Below are 10658 nucleotides of genomic sequence, written 5' to 3' on the forward strand. Positions count from 1 at the left end.
AACTTTGAGAGACTTTTGACAGAAAGCCTGGGGAACTCTTGCTCAAGACAACTTTAAAATGACAAGAAAGTTTCTCCCTAGTAGCAAAATATAATTACTTTTTGCACAACACTTTAATGCGCAGGTTTTCTTATTACAACATGGAGAAACAAATGTTTGTTCAGTCTAAAAAAAATCTGTTTCTTTGTGGTGACCTAAGTTACTCACATTGCACGACAGTTAAACATAAGAGCCAGCTCAATCTAAATGTTTAGCTGTTAACCTTAAAAGAAAGCTTCTGTTTAAAAAAGGAGCCCTAAATCAAACCAGAGAACCCCTTGACACAATACACATGATGATTTGCTCCACTATATCCTTGCTTGCATTCCTCTGTCAGACTGAAAATAACAGGCCAATAATGTTAGGACACATATCAAAACCGCTGGCAGCGTAATAACCTTTCTGCTTGTTGATGTGCTCCCTGCTGGAGTCTCTGCTACTGTTCCTCTTTCCTCCAAATGAGATGATAGTCTAAGGTCACAGATCAAATCTGAACACTGCTGGCACTGTAATAAGTGTTTTATGATTTGTTCTGCTACATGCCAAGCTGTGCATTCTGGCCCCAAAACTGTGCAAGCTTTTTACAGTGAGGTGTGACTTCACTTCTGTGAGTGCGTTGACTTTTCTGTTCTCAAGATCTTTGATGCAGAAACAATATACACGCTTTAAAAGACACATTTTATATAAAAAATCTCAAGCAAAAATATTTCACACCTGTACATTATCACGTCAAAAACAAAAACAAAGTATATAAGTACAGTAAATATTGTAAAACCCGTATTGTGTAGAAATTAGAGGAATTGCATAGTTTGTTTCAGTCCTTTGCCGCTGACATGAGAGTGTGTGAGTGTTTGCAAGTGTAAAGCTTTTTCTCCCCTCAACCTGCTGCTAGATAAATTATGTTTCTAATCTTCTGTAGATATGGGCAAACTGACAGGAGAAAAAGATGAAGGGTTTGAAATAGTTTGTGTCTGGTGTGTGTTTCTAGTTTTGTGTGTATGCGCGTCGGCATGAATATTTCAGAGGCCCCTAACTCAGCGCTGGCGACGGAGCATCACCAGAACGAGGACACGCTGCTCTTCAGGGTTGGAGATTGCAAAGGCCGGACAGAAAGAGAGAGGGAGGGGGGAAATTACACAGAGAAAGAGCGCAACATAAAACAGCAAGGCCACACAGACACACACACACACACCGAATTTCAAGAACAGAATCTGTTGGAGCGGGAACAACTGTGAAATTCATCCTATTATCACGTGTTTATGGGAGACTTCAGTGTTAAAAAGGAAAACAGTGGATATAACTTAAAGAAGAAAGAAACAATTTAGACTTTCCAAACAACACATCCAGCCTATGCCGAGGAAATATAGCAAACAACATGTATGGTTAAGAATGGAGAATAAGGGATTCACGCTCAAAATGCAAAGTATATTTACAAAACAATAATGAGCAAATATGTTCCTATCTCATTAATATTAGAAAAACAGCCCCTTTTTACATCCAGGCAGACAAGTTTTTGTTTCATTTGTCAGGGTTTAAATATTTACCTCTGAGATCTTTGACTCAACTCCAAAAAACCACTGCTGTCATTACTCTGCATAATAAAAAGACCACACTGTGAAAATGTTCACTTTAAAAAAAAAAATTCTAGAAAACTCTTGACAGTGTGTTGCAAAAAGGCTGTCGAGAGTACAAAGGAACAACCTGTTTCTGTAAAGTGATGATACTGTTAAATTTTTTAAAATGTTGCTTTCTGGTGTTACAGCTCAGACGTGCATCGACTGGTATTGTGCTTGACAGCAAAAATCTTCAAATGCAAAATCTAGATTTGATAGAGGGGCGGCACCTGATTCGACTTTATACTTCATATTTATTTTGTGTAATAATGTTGGGCATATTTACATATTACAGCTATTTTGTGATATATTGTATTATTTAATGTGGTACGTTAACTTCTTTGGACCACATAATTTCCTCTGGGAATCATAAAGTATTCTGATTTTGATTCTAATGACTCTGGTGCTAAAAATCACAGCTAACCAAACTTAATGTGCCTTTAAAATGTGAAACATTGCTGCGTGAGTGTTTACATGCATAATTGTCCTCCGTAACCCTGATTTACTGACGGGTTAATGTGTGTGCGTGTCGCCTGTGCAGTCAAACCTTTTGTTTCAGAAGGTTTACCTGCAGGTGTGTTACAGTAAATGGGAATGACGCTCAGTGAGCTGCAGTTCAGTAGGATAAAGCGGGATGAAGATTTAGTCTGGTTAGTTTGTACGGTAAACCTTCCTAACAATACTAGAGGTATTACTGACATATCAAGCTTGCTCCCTGGTGAGGTTGACAAGATACTACAGAGGATCACTGGACAGTGGAGAAAGTAGATGGTGAACATTTCAGATGTTGATAAGGTCAAATATTGATGGACTTTTACATTATTATTGAAGGTTAAACTGGTATAGTTGTTTTACTGGCATATTGGAGAACTTAAAGGAAACACTTCTTGATCTTATCGCTCATAGAGCCATGGGTACATTAATTACGTCTCAAAACATAACAATCTTTGTTTACAGGCTGACGTAAATTGATTAAAAACCATCTGCTTAATTCTTTGTGTCTTCCTCATGCAATCACAATATCTCTGACCCATCAGGGAATAAACAGAGGGTCTCCATGGGTGTCCTGTTGTGTCTGGCACAGGGGTGTTGGATAATTTGAGTCTGTAGGTTGGTTGGGTGGGGCCTCCATGGATCACGGTTATTACGTGATCCGACTGAAACTGTGAGTCCGGAAGCCGAACCAGCGCTTGAGGCTCTTTGCTGAGTTCCTCGAGTTGTTCCTGAACAGGTTTTGCATTGTGGCTGTCGTGCTGGTGGAGGGATCAGACGCTGTCATTGCCACAATGCAACAGTGTTTAGGTGGGTGGCAAATGTCAAAAATATTATCCACATGAATGCCATGAAAGAAAGCTTCCCAGCAGAATGCTGCACTGTAACAGTGTCTATCACTCCCACTTGTCAATGGTTTTAATGTGGGTGAATATTAGTATATTTGCACACACCTAGGTAACACTTTCAAGCTGTCTGCTTTTCTTTTCATCTCATATTTCTGTCCCACTATTTAAGATGTTTTGATTCAGGAAAACAGCCACGTAATGGTTACTATTTATCTGCGTTGTCACACTTCTGTTCTGTTTTTAGTGAGAAAGAAAGGGACAGCATTCGTGTGCATGTGACAGGATGACTGTTTCCATCTAGTCCATCTGTCACCAAGACTACTACTGTGCATGTGTGTATGTGCGTTTGTGTGTGTGTGTCTATGTGTGCGAGGAATCTGGCTAGCTTGTGAAAGACATGTAGCATTATGCTCCAGTCTAACACCTGCTCTCATTAAAGAGTGCTGTGGAAAAAAAGAGACACTGAAATTACTGTTATTTAGCTCACCTCTGACATGAAAGGTAAAATTATTGCTGTTCAACCATTATGAAAGCATAGTGGTCTTTATTTCAATAAGGAGGTTAGCAGCAATGTGACAGCTTTGTCAGCGCCGTCTTTAAAGAAAAGGCAGTACGTGTGCGTTGGTGACCTTTGTCATGCAGAGCTGGGCGTTACACTGTGATTATAAGGTATGACAATGATGTGCCAATTGCACTAGTTCCTACAGTGGTAATGACAAAGTGCTGAGCTGCTCTTTGATATCACCAGGACATTTCTCAATGGCTTGAGGGTTGCTGTAGCCTGCTAGGAACAGCTAACTTGACCACTGATAACACAGCATAATCCGCACATCAGATGACACTATCTCCCACCAGCATTACTGCCACTTGCATCTATCTGCATATCGGCAATGCGCACAACATCTGCCTGATTTTCGACAGAAAACAGTTAGAAAAGTTGCCCAAAGTTAATAGATAAGGAATGGGGGAGTATAGAGGGAAAATGAAAAGAGAAAGGCACTTGGCTCAGCAGCTAAAAGCGGCTAAAACCAGCCACAATCAGAGTCAAAGAGTCAAAAACACTCCACGGACACATTTCATGCATACATGCATGCCCATTTAAAATTGTATGTACAAAGTGCGTGTGAATGTGTGAAGTTCTTTGAACCTTTAGACATGTTCAGTGCTTGAATATAGTCATTAGATTATTTGACCTAATCTTTTATTTTTATTCTTTTATCATAGGACAGACACTTTGTGTGTTTTCACCACATTTGGTGTGTTGTTGATGATAGTTGGTGAGACCTGAATTTCAATTTCAAAGACTTTCTCTGGCATATCCGTAGTGGCCACGAGTGGCCTGGGATAAAACTGATCTCATGAGCTGTTGCTTCATTTCACTCCTTAACAGAAATCACAACCACTGCAGCTCAAATGTCTGAATATTTATCGATGATTGAGCTCTCTCTCTCTCCGTATATACATATATATATATATGGACCTCAGAGAGGTCTAATTTATTTCCATCCATCAATCCATTTACGTTTAAACTACATCATGGACAACATGCTTAGCTAAAAAAATTCAATTTACAAAGCTTAAAAATGTCTCATTACCATAGTATATATGGCAAATCAGGAAGTAAAATGTTGTTCTAAAAGAACAGTCATAACAAGGTACAGTGCATTGTTATTGCTAGAAGAAATTAATGACACAATTTCCTATTTACTTCTGTTCTAGCGAAAACAAAACTCAAGGCTATTTCAATGCCAATTTGAGTTGCATCATTTTACTATTAAACTTTTTTGTAACAAAAACAAGGATTTAAATAGCTTTCATTGCTTGCTTATCTTCCTCGCCTTCACCCAGATCTCCCCTTTTCTCATTCATTTCCTTTGCCCCTTTTTTTATATTTGATTGTTTTTTTTTTTCTAAAGTACACGCAGAAATAAAAAAAAAAAACAGTGTTGGCTGGGATTATTTGGTTGCTGAGGTTTAAATGCATTAGAGTGATCTGTATGTGAGCTGTGAAGCATTCTCCTCACACTCCTGCTTTCTCCCTTTGAGCTACAAGTCTATTGAAATGTCTGAGTGACCTATAAACCCCTAAAACACAAAGGCAACAAAATGCGTTCTTCATTTTAGATGTAATATCATGGTTTCTACCCAACCAGTATACCATCTATCTACTTTGGACCTTGCACGTGTACCACAGGCAGCCTTACAGCATTTAAAGTGAAGCGATCTTAGGAGTGAGCGTGCATTTATATTACTTATGTTGTGTGCACATAAATCTGTTGTGGGGACCTCCTCCCTTTGGCGACAAAGAGAAAGTCCCTGTAAAGTTAATCATTAAGTGTGTGCGTGCGCATGTCTGAAGCATGTGTATGTGTTTGGTGTCTCGGTGTGTCTGTGTGCTAGCGGCCTCAGCATTGATCTCTGTGTAAGCCTTGGTCATCGCTTGTGGCCTGAAGGTGAGGTGACAGGGGAGTAAAGAGGCTTTCATCAGATTACAGCTCATTCTCTGTCTTTCACCATCTCTCTTTCCAGCATCATTTGTCTTACTGCTGCTTTCAACTACTTTGCTCCTTCTCTCTCTCTTTCTCTCCTGCTGAACACAAGACCTACTTTAAGCCACAGCGTTAAAATTCCTCTTCAATCCCTCACGGATTCATTTGTCTTTGCCCAAATGTCCCAAATGAGCTGATGTATGACTACATATCACAATGCACGCTAACAATCCACAAAATGGAGAATTTGCAGTGCATTGCCTTTTCACATATATTTATGCAAACTCTTAGTCTTCTAAGAGTCCATCAGGTCAACTCGTTTGACTCTCAGTGTTTAACTGCAAAATATAGACATTTCCATTGTAAATGTAGTCTTAAAATACTGGGTTATGAGATGAAACCAGAAAGCTATTGATACCAAAATCCTTGTCCCTTCCTTACATATTAAGATTAAAAGTTAAGATATCTGTTTATAGCAACTGACAAACAGCATTTTTCCTGTTTACACATCAGTTAGACATTGAGTGACATTTGCATAAACAGCCATATTATAGGTTACTTAACAAAGTCCAAACACCAATTTCCTTTGAGTTTTGATTTGTCTTAGTCTGCCAATTGATGATGGGCATACAGTGCATTTATCTTAAGTTAATTGTTGAAAACAGCTGCCAACAGTTGCAAAGTGGCTGCCGAGATTGGCAAGACTGAACCGAAACAGTAACAATGTGCCAAAGCAATTTACAAGAAAACACTGCAGAGCCAGGTGATCATTCACAAAAAGCCCCTTTTTCATTGCTGATACAAAACCCAAGTGACAATATCCACTATATACATACAGACATTGTGAATAAATGCATTTAATTTATTTCCATGACTGAAAACTAGTGTGGTGATGTGAGCACACAACTGTAGTCTGTGGCACACAGTTTCTCTGTAGAAAGCCTTGTCTTCTATCTCTCCCTGATTCTATTAGCTGGGCTCCTCACACTTCAGTCTCTCTGTAGACCCGTCCTGAATAACTGCATTCAGTTGCAGCACTACTCTCCCTTTACTCTGTTTGGCACCATTTACATTGATAACACCATGTGTGACAAATGTCCAACGGCCTCACACATTCTGTGACCAGATTTGAATTTTTAAAAAAATATAAGCTCTGGTCTAATACACATACAGTTCTGAATGATGTGCATCTGCATGGACATATATACACAGTTTTTGAAATTCTGTGTGCAGCTACCACATAAATAGTAGCAGATACAGAGACATGTCTACTTAGATGGTATTAGAAGACCCTTCCAGCTACAAACCAACATGACAGCCAACACACACACACACACACACACACACACACACACACACACACACACACACACACACACACACACACACACAATGCCACACTGCCTGGGGGCCTTTACATGTTCTGAGTCAGATCTGGTTGGAAATAAAGGCTCTCAACCTGACAATGGCAGCATTATACAGATGGCACATTGGTCTCCATTAATTTTTTTTCATTAAGTGCTCATATCATTTAAATGGTACCCACACTGTGCACTGGTGAGCTGAATGACTCAAATACACATGTGGTGATTACTTTGAAGCAGCATGTGGAAACACAGCAGTGGCGTGCATTAATGGGATTAGGACTGACTTTAACCTTTCTCTTCCGTCTGCACTTACACTCCTTATCCTGGCTCTTTTAACTCTCCGCCTCTTTCTTTGTTTGCACCATCTCTTTCTTCCTGAAATCACTTGTTCTTATTTCACTGCAGTTTGACAGACAGCATCCTTCTTCACTCTTTCCTCGTTAGCTGAATGGCTGAGGCTGCCTGTTGCAGGCTAGCGCTGTCAGACTGAGGGGTCCCTGCAGACTTTTTGTGCTCAGTTTTGAATTTGAGACTTCTTGGCTCATGCTGCACTTACATAATCTGTTGTCAAAGCCGGGTACATAGAGTGCACGGTAACACTGGTAATTCATGAATTATATCTTCTGTATGAATGACAGCCCATATATGGCACTTATCCTCCCCTCAGCGAATTTTATTAGTGCATTTCTAGCTAAGATCTTCCCCAGTGTTGATTACATTTCTGGATGGGGAGGATTTCTTTGTTTGTTTACCTTCCCTGGACTGTTTTTCTTTCAAGAACGGAAATGCACTGGAGTGATAGCGTCATTCAAACTAAAAATCACAGATATTGTGCTATACAAAGAATTTTTTATGTGAATTTTCTCATTTTTACGACCTAATAAGAAAGAAGAAATGAAACAAGGAGAAATAAGTGTCCACTTCTTGATAGACGTCTCGTTTTTTCAGCCTGCCAATTTGGCCAGAGTCCTAAGTCTAAAGACTGGTGGGCTTTTTGTTATGGTTACATAACTATCGGGAAAGCGCAATATGGGTTGATCATTCAGTGATTAAAGTGGATTCAAATGGACCTATTGAAGGTATGTGTTTGATTCCCATTGCAGATGGCACAGTTTTGAGTCCCCAGTTTCCTCTTGCCTCTTTGCCATTGCCCCATTATTTAAAACACAGACCAAAGCGGTCCTTTCATGACACTATGATTGAAATCTGATGTCAAGAGCCGACATTATTCCAAACATCAAAGAAGAGCAGATTGAAGTGTAAATAACACCCACTGACCATTGTAACTATGGTGCATAGCATTGGTGCATTTAGAGAAAGTGGATCTGACTGAAAATTGCTGTCAGATCCACATAAAAGAGGGCCATCAGAGAGTCAATGTTAACTGCATTTATTCTGCTTGAAATTTTTATTATACTGTGTAATGCTGTGTTGGAAGACCTACAGGTGCACTGGTGAAGCAGCTCTGTTACCAGACTTGTTGAATCCTGAGCTGAATACAAATGTATGATTGGTAAAACAGAACTCCAGCAAACAGCTCGAGTGCTGAATCCTTGAGCTGTTTGTTTCTCAGAACACGCCTCAAGTTCACCTGTAGTAAGGCAAAAGTTCAGCCATGGAAATGAATCAGAGAGTCTTATTAAAAGACTTAACAGCCACCAAGGCAAGAAACTCAATGAGCTGACACCAGTACACTCTTCAATGCAACATAGCAAACAGTCACTACAGAGCAGCTTCTTAACACCCCCTCCCATAGTATCCCTTCACAGCAATTCCAGATTGTGTAGTCCTGTATTCAAACACTGCACAACCTTCAAATCCATCATTTTATCTCAAGGGACCTACAGTGGATGTGCTTTTAGCTTTTCTATTAGCATGCACATTGTAATTTTTCATGCTTGGAAAAGGCCACAATGTTCCTTATAAGCTGTAATTTTAGAGCAGCCAAACTTCAACATAATCACACTCTATTTTACATCCCCTGCAACTCCCGCTCTAGCATTTCACTATTACAGTTCTTGCTTTCTTTTGTTTTGTATTTTTCATGTGAAAGTCTGCTTTTCTTCTTTTGTTTATCTCCTCTTGCACCACATTAACAGCTGTGCATACATTCCCCACCACACGTAATTACAACTAAAATATATGGAGAATGAAGCCAATAACTACAGTCTTTATTCTTGAAGTTATTCTGTTTCGATCAGTTTAAAATAATTTCGTCTCTTAATAAACACTCGTTGGAGCTGTGACATTTGCAGAACACAACTAGCGAGTTGCACAGACAACGTGTGCATCTTTAACAAAGGAAATAAAGGCTGAGCACTTATAGGCTGGGTTGTTGCCTATAATTACTTTCCCTTTGCTCTGGCAAACTACTAATTACGAAGATGTTTCATGTGCTATTACTGTACCCCAGGGCAGAGTAAGGTTATGTAGAAATCCAGTAAGAGATCTGCCCCCTATATGTTTTGTTTATAGCTTAAATATTGTTAGATAGTGAGTTTGATTGAAAATAGATAGATAGATAGATAGATAGATAGATAGATAGATAGATAGATAGATAGATAGATAGATAGATAGATAGATAGATAGATAGAATGTGAATGCACGTGACTTCCATCGACCCTTCCGATCAATTGTGCTCCTCGTGTTTACATTCTGTCCAATCCAGTTATGCACACTGCTGTTAAAAACAGAGTTCAAGCTTTCACGTTACTAATTCCCACACATCATGAAGGATTCACATGGCTGTCACTGATATGCGACCTTTGAGTAGCCTCGAAGAGCTCGTGTTTTGTGTAAGAGCACTAAATGTTCCCTTAAGCAGCGGTTTGAATACAATAGAGGGAAAACAATAGCTTGAGCTGAGGGTCCTCCCTGTATCTAATTTTCAAAAGCAATTACACTGATTGGCACAATGCCGTGGGCTACACAATTGGCTGTTGGAACCGCTTTAACATTTGGAAACATGGAGGGTTCTTTAATTACACTATTGGTAAGGTGCTGCATGTTATTTATGTATTTATTCTTATTACTGTTAATCTTGTGGCACTCTGTGGTTCCATAAAAAAATCAATGTGGTATGATAAAATAAAATAACTGCATTTTGTACTGAACAAAGAAAACTCACTCACCTCAGAAATGCAACATATTGGCGTGTTTTCCTTTTGTCATTCTATATTCAAAAGGGGGGAAGCATGTGAAAAGAAGAAGAAGAAGAAATCTGTTCTTGACGGTGTGGTCAGCTTAAAAACCCGACATCACGTCTTAATGAAGCGGGTTCGGTCCAAAGCCAGCGAGAAACTCCAGATAAAACCCTGAAGCGAAGATGAAAGAATGCTCAACTCCTCTTTCCTCTCCTCCACTCTTGGCTTCAATTTCTCACTTGCTGCCTGTCTTCCCTTGTCCAGACAGATACGTGGTTCATAGCCAGAGCCTCATGTAATATTAAACACCGATAATGGATCAGCGCATTGTGAAAAATAAATGCACTCTTACGGTTTTTTTAATTCCATGTTTACATCACGCACCCAATTATCTCCCTCCTAAACGAACAGTATGCGCGCTGCTTCCTTTGTGCTCCCCGTCTTTCTCACTCTCAGCGGATTGAACCATTCCCGCAGCACGAGAGGGGGGGGGGGGGGGGGGGGGGATGGGTGCTCTATTCCTGTGATTATATGTGAACGAATGGGTTTGGTGACTCGTGGCCAAATGTTGTTATTGTTGGGGATAAAGAGCCCGGGAGATGGAGTGATGGGAGGGGGGAAAGGGAAGAGGAGGAGGAGAAAGTGAGAGAGAAGGAAAGAAGGAGAC

General features: G+C 39.8%; 1 protein-coding gene across 1 annotated transcript in view; it reads right to left on the reverse strand.

Annotated features, from left to right (window-relative positions):
• tmem198aa (transmembrane protein 198aa) overlaps window positions 1-10431 on the reverse strand; it is a 51680-nt gene extending 41249 nt beyond the window's left edge. The window contains exons 1-2 of the mRNA XM_082508162.1: window positions 10376-10431; window positions 9980-10162 (exon numbers count right to left, since the gene is read on the reverse strand). The gene's annotated coding sequence lies outside the window, so the exon portion shown is untranslated. The remainder of the gene's footprint in view (window positions 1-9979; window positions 10163-10375) is intronic.
• Between the last annotated feature and the right edge of the window lie 227 nt (window positions 10432-10658).

The sequence above is a fragment of the Aulonocara stuartgranti genome (genome assembly GCF_965226115.1).
Source record: "Aulonocara stuartgranti genome assembly, chromosome: 16".
Lineage (NCBI taxonomy): Eukaryota > Metazoa > Chordata > Actinopteri > Cichliformes > Cichlidae > Aulonocara > Aulonocara stuartgranti.